The sequence below is a fragment of the Nicotiana attenuata genome, chromosome 1 (assembly GCF_001879085.1).
Source record: "Nicotiana attenuata strain UT chromosome 1, NIATTr2, whole genome shotgun sequence".
Classification (NCBI taxonomy): domain Eukaryota; kingdom Viridiplantae; phylum Streptophyta; class Magnoliopsida; order Solanales; family Solanaceae; genus Nicotiana; species Nicotiana attenuata.
In genome coordinates, this window is record NC_031989.1 from 25,790,833 (window position 1) to 25,797,147 (window position 6,315).

Below are 6,315 nucleotides of genomic sequence, written 5' to 3' on the forward strand. Positions count from 1 at the left end.
TATATTACATATATACCTCGATTTGCTCCTGAAGTAGCAAATATATTAAAAGAGGTCAGACGCCATCACAATTTAATATGGTTATTGCACGTTCAGATAATTATGTTCCAACTCCTCAAGGAAGAGAACTTTTGATAATATTAATCCATTCCCTGAAGTGAATGTGATAATTTTAATAAAGCCCGTAAATATGAACACGCTCTTGATGTAAATATATTACAATTCACCTCCAGAGAGGTAATATGATTGAGAGAATATATACTCAATATTTCGTATTTTAAAGTTTCTCCTGAAGAAGTAACATAATTAAAATTTCCTTCTGAAGTAGGAAAATATTATGAAACTATGTCTTTTTGTGCTTAAATAAAATAATAAGCAATTCAAAGTTATTTTTGAAGCACATTTTCATTCACTAGAGTGAATGAAGAAATACCACAACTCACCTCCTGAAGAGGTAGAATAACAAAGAATATAAATCTTGTTTTTGTGACATAAAGATCATTGTCGCACGCGCCCGTTGTACGTCAAATATCTTGAATAATTTTATTAAATATCATTCTAAGGCAAAAGCATTCTTGTAGAATGCTTTGTACTACAACCACATTAATATGTTATGGTTAGTTATCGAGTTCCTTGAAGGAAATAACCACTCATGTAACCTTCCCTGAAGGATGTAATGAATATGTGGTTGCCGCTTTGATATAAAATATTGAGATGTTAACGATATTTCTCCTTAGAAGGAGATATTTGTCACAAATTTAGTGGTAGAAATATTAAAATTCTTAATTTTCGTCATTTATAAATTTAGAATTGGCTTTATATTGTTCTTTTGATTATGATTTTCTCTCATGACACTAGATGTGTCTGAGCAATATTTGATAGTACAAAATTTATCAAAAACTCCTTAAAAGCTAACTGTTTGTCTAGAAGACAGTCAGACAAATGACACCAATAGTGTCTGATAAATATTAGATTGTGGATAATAGACGAAGGTTCTCGAAGAGCTTATATACAAATATGTCATTCATATTATATGATTATCGTCAAAACATATGTTGTACTAAACCTGAAGTTTACCAATACAAATGGCTATCATATTGAGACTACAAATGATTGGAAGATTGAAAATCTTCATATTTCCACGATCATAGGGGGTAAAATAATATGTATGTGAGAAGTTACCCACCTTATTCTTTAATTTGTACTATATCATGTATCAGAGTAAATCACACGTTTACTATAGCAAAAGCAGTCACAGTAAATCAGAAGTTTTACGGAGGCTAAAGTAGCTACAGTAAATTAGAAATTTGCTGATACAAAAGTAGCCACAGTAAATCAGAAGTTTACCAATGCAAAAGATTATGCCATAGTAAACCAGAAGTTTACTAAGAGATAGCACATGCTGTGATAAACTTGAAGTTTTCATTTGCCATTTTTAAATGAGCTATTTGAGAATTCAGATAAGCATAAACTGAAGAACTAGAAGATTCTTCAAGAATTCTCTTGTGTTGCTTGTTCTCATAATAAATATATTATACCAGCTAAAGTTGGGACTAAGACCCCTGATTCTGAAATATATAAAAGGTGAATATGGGCCCATTCACCTATCATGTAAACCACTTATAGATGCATATATGAGATGGTTACATGTGTAATTAATGTCAACCTGCAGTTTGGTATTTGGAATTGTTTTTCTCGATTAAAAGCATAATTTTCAGATTATAAAATCAAGACAGTTCATCTTGATAATGCTGGTTTATATCCAAGCTGGTTTAGCATTGAATACCTCTTATTAATGGCTAAACCATTGCTTATGAGAATAGAGCTTCATGTGTTGGTCTAAGATTTTCTAAATTGCATCTAGAAGCACTTGTATGTATCAGATCAACAATATATGATAAGTCCTCCCCTCACAATTGGTTTAGGATCAGAAACCAAATATGTTTACTATCTTTTGTGGCGTGGTATATGATTAATTTCTCTATCATAATACACAAAGATATGTTTCCCAAAGATGATTGGGGATATATGTTAGTTTTTCTAACATTTGGGGGATGGAATAAACAGCTGAAAAATATGCTATATGAATCGAATTATCATTAATATGATCCTCACTTAGAAGATAATTCAAGTCGAATGCCAGAAGCATTTGCTGATCTAAAATTAAATATCATATTTCAGCTGCAAATGCTCCTATTAAAATTAAAGTCCATGAAGGATAAAGTTTACTACACGCATGAAGCGTAGTAAATCGACCGGTTCCAAAGGTAACAATCCTTGAAAAGGATAGGAGCAAATGATCAAAATGATCATAATGAGAAGGAAATGAGCTCTAGAAGAGCTCATGACATAACATTTCATGAAACTCCAGAAGAAGTTCAGGTACCTGAAAATAAATAAAGTAATGAGATCTCAACAATTTATGTCACTTACGAACCGATACAATATGATCGTCGACGATATATTTGATATAATATAGTGCACAATACTGTGAGGATCGGACTAATAGTCCAGACACCTGAAGATCTCATGCCATTTAAATGCAAGTCGTAACCTATATGACTCATTTGATTAAATATCTATAAAGATCCCTGAAGGATTTAAAATGCCTGAAGCATATAGTTCAAAGTCTCGAGAAATGTACTCGATCAAATTATAAAGATCTTTGTACGGTTTAAAGCAATCTGGGCGTATGTGGTATTATCGCCTCAGTGAATATTTGCTGAAAGAAAGTTACATATATAATGTTATTTGTCCATATACTTAAAATTTGATATACTTGCTGTTTATGTTAATGACATAAATCTCGTTGGAACTCCAGAAGAGCTTCAAAAGGCAACTGAATATCTTAAGAAAGAATTTGAGATGAAAGATCTTGAAAAGACAAAACTTTGTCTTGGTCTGCAAATTGTACTCTTTTTTCTTGACTAAGGTTTTAATGAGGCACATAATAATGAACATCCAAAGAGGAATGCTTTGAAAATATTTTTGTGGATGCCCATTTATTACTCCGTTGTAGATAATCTTCCTGAAGAAGATTATCCATTTAGTACTCCATTGAAGTTTTCTACAAGCAGCTGATGCAGGTAAGTTGCAAGGAACTTAATGAAATGACTTGTACCAGCTTCTTGGTTTGATGAGAATAATTTAAATCGATCTGAAATAGTGGTGGATAATATTCTCTACAAACTCAATTTTTTGAGAAGATGGCATACAAGATTGGAATGCGGATATTCAAATATTTGAAACAAGGTTTTCATCAGGGGGAGTAAAATACGCGATGCACTCTTTTTTCCTTACTAAGGGTTTTTCCCACGGGGTTTTCCTTATAAGGTTTTTAATGAGGCACATTATCTTTTTATGAACATCCAAGGGGGAGTGTTATAAATATATATTATATTATGGATGTTCATTTAGTACTCCGTCGTAAATAAGCTTCCTGAAGAAGCTTATCATTTCGGTACTCAGTTATGGATAAAGATTACCTCCGGCAGAAGATTATCTATACCTGGTACAGAAGCAGCTTACAAGCAACTTAGAAGCAACTTACACAGCAGCTTGCAGTAGCAGCTTACACACCAGCTTGCAGTAGCAGCTTACACAGCAACTTCCTTTCTTCTATAAATAGAGGAGATTTCAGTTCATTATGTACATCAGTTTGGAATCAAATAATATATCAATTTCTCTCTATTTGTCTTTACTTTACGGTATTTATTTTATAACAGAAATGTTATTGAGCTCGTCGCTGCTCAAAATTAAGGTTTGGACAGGTTTTCAAATTTTTTGTTTTAAATATCAAAACCAAAAGCGTCTGCTTTTATTTTCGGAAATTTTACATAAAATGTGTTTTGAAAGAATAGGAAACAATCCAAAGATATACTTTTCACAAAAATTAATTTAGATATTCGTTAAAAATATCTTGTTTTGATTAATCTAAACACGCGATCTTTTCTTCTTTTTTTTATTTTGAATTTTTCTTTGAAATTCTCTTAATACTATTTTACCAATAACTATTGGCCAATTAGTATACTACCATCATTCATTATCATTCACATGTATAAGTTACGTATCACCTATTTTTGTACCTAACTAAACGTTAGAACATGATACATAAAATTATATTTACACAGGAACTGGGAAGTTGCCTATATTACTTATTAGAATAAATTTCACTGGAAAAAAAAGGGGAAGTGGTTGATAATTTGTAAAACGTTTAATACTTTTATTAGTCCACACAGAGTTGCAACTTAAACATCTCTCTACTGGATAGTTGATTGCATATTTACAAATTACAACGTCTGTTTTTTTATTTAATATGTTGTACCTGTTTACCCTTGAAATTGGATAACAATTAAATTTATAATGTGATTTTAAAGATACATGAATTCACCTAATACCAATTGATAAATGTAAAGACTAGTGATAGAAATTAACAGTAAGATAAGGCAAACCAGTGTTTGAACCGAATTCAGCCCTCGAGTTGAGTACTCTCGAACCGATCGATGCAAGAACAGTTAAAAATATAACAATCCGATGAACAAGAATATAAGCTAGAGAATATCGTATTGCTTTGATATGCGTGAATGTAAGGTGTTTACAAAATGATCAGAACCCTCTTTATATAGTAAAGAAATCTTTTCTATGGTATAATTCTAATTACGGAAGTAAATCTCATGATTAGCCTAAACAATCGCCCTTGATTTGATATGTTCCACGATTTCCGCCGTGATCTTCGACCGGTCACGGATATCTCGCTTTTCTGTTATTGCGCTTTGCTCGAAGTCTGCCATATTTGATCTCGATCGTTGCTGGCCTCGATCTCAACAGGCACCTCGATCCTTGAACTCGATACCTTGTCTTCGTGCTCTGGTCTGATCTACTACGAGGCTGGCCTTCGATGCAATTCCCTGGCCTCGATCAAATAGTAAAATCAGGTAGGCTCGGTTTTAGCCGTATATAGATAGTCCCCTCGTTTCTTGGAGTGTAATGAGAAGAAACGAACTGAGTCTTTGATTTCATACCTCAATCTGTCATGACGTCATCCTCGTGACGCAAGCGACGGAAGTAACTGAAATGTCCCGTCGGTTCATATATCGAGGCATTAAATGCCTGTCAGTTGCCGTCGGCCATTATTGGTTCTGAACCGTCATCTTCACCCTATAAATGTGCTTTCCTTCTCGTTGCCCAAACTTTACTCTTGATCTCTGCTCTAATCTTCAAAGCTTTTTACATCTTTTAAGCTTTCCCGTTCTGCTCAATCTCTAGGCTTAGTTATCAACCTTCCCACAAAACACCAAGCCTTATCCTCTTCTTCTTTCGTTAAACTTGCATAAAAATGGCGAAAACATCGAAAATTGTTCCTCAAAGGAAAATGCCTCTTCATCGTGGCCGGCCGGCAATAAAACACCGGTGGAGCCACGCCCTGAGGAGTGTGTTCCCGATAGGGGGTGTGTCCTTGATTCCGACTTCAAAGTCGAGAAGACTTCGTCGGTCCTTGGTTGGTGTGAGCCTATGTCGAGATATATATGTTCGATAAATGAGAGTGACCTTGAGCAAGTAAAGAAAGACTGCCATTGGGAAGATAGAGAGGTGGTGATTCCGGCCCCCGAAGAAGACATCACTACCCATGTGGAAGGGTTCCTAAGTGTTTACACTTACCCTTTCACGATGGGCCCTGTCGATCCTGTCATATCGATTTTTTGTCGCCAATATCAAATAATCCTCGGTCAGATCCACCCTTCTTTTTGGCGGATCGTCATTCTGCTCCGATTATTTGCAAACAAAGCCGAAGGGATGCCTTTCACCCTCAACCACCTCATCAGGTTGTATAGACCTTGTATTTTTCAAGGCGGGTTAATAAAACTCCAACGTCGGGCCACCAAGGTGCTGTTCTCGAGCATAGATGAGGACAAGGATCAAGGGTGGATGGGAAGTTCGTTCGAGTGAAGACTCCCGACCTAATCCCGACCGAGAAAATGCCATTTCCCGAGGAGTGAAATATGAAGCGTAAGTACACTCCTGCCTTTAGCTTTCATTTATTGTTTTGTTTTCTTTGCTTCTCTTTATCGACATCCCTTTTGGCGATGTAGCAGTTTCTTGGATGCCCTATGCAATTCCTAACCTCGAGAGTTGGGTTCGGAAACTGGCTTCGACCTCTTCGTATGCTGAGCGCTCATGGCATGATTTGGAAAGGGGCTGATGGAAGGCCAAAAATCACGGTAAGCCCTTTTTCACATACTTGATGATTTTCGCTAAAATGTTCCTTTTCATACTTACTTGACTTCCTTTCATATAGGCCTCAGAAAAGACCCTATC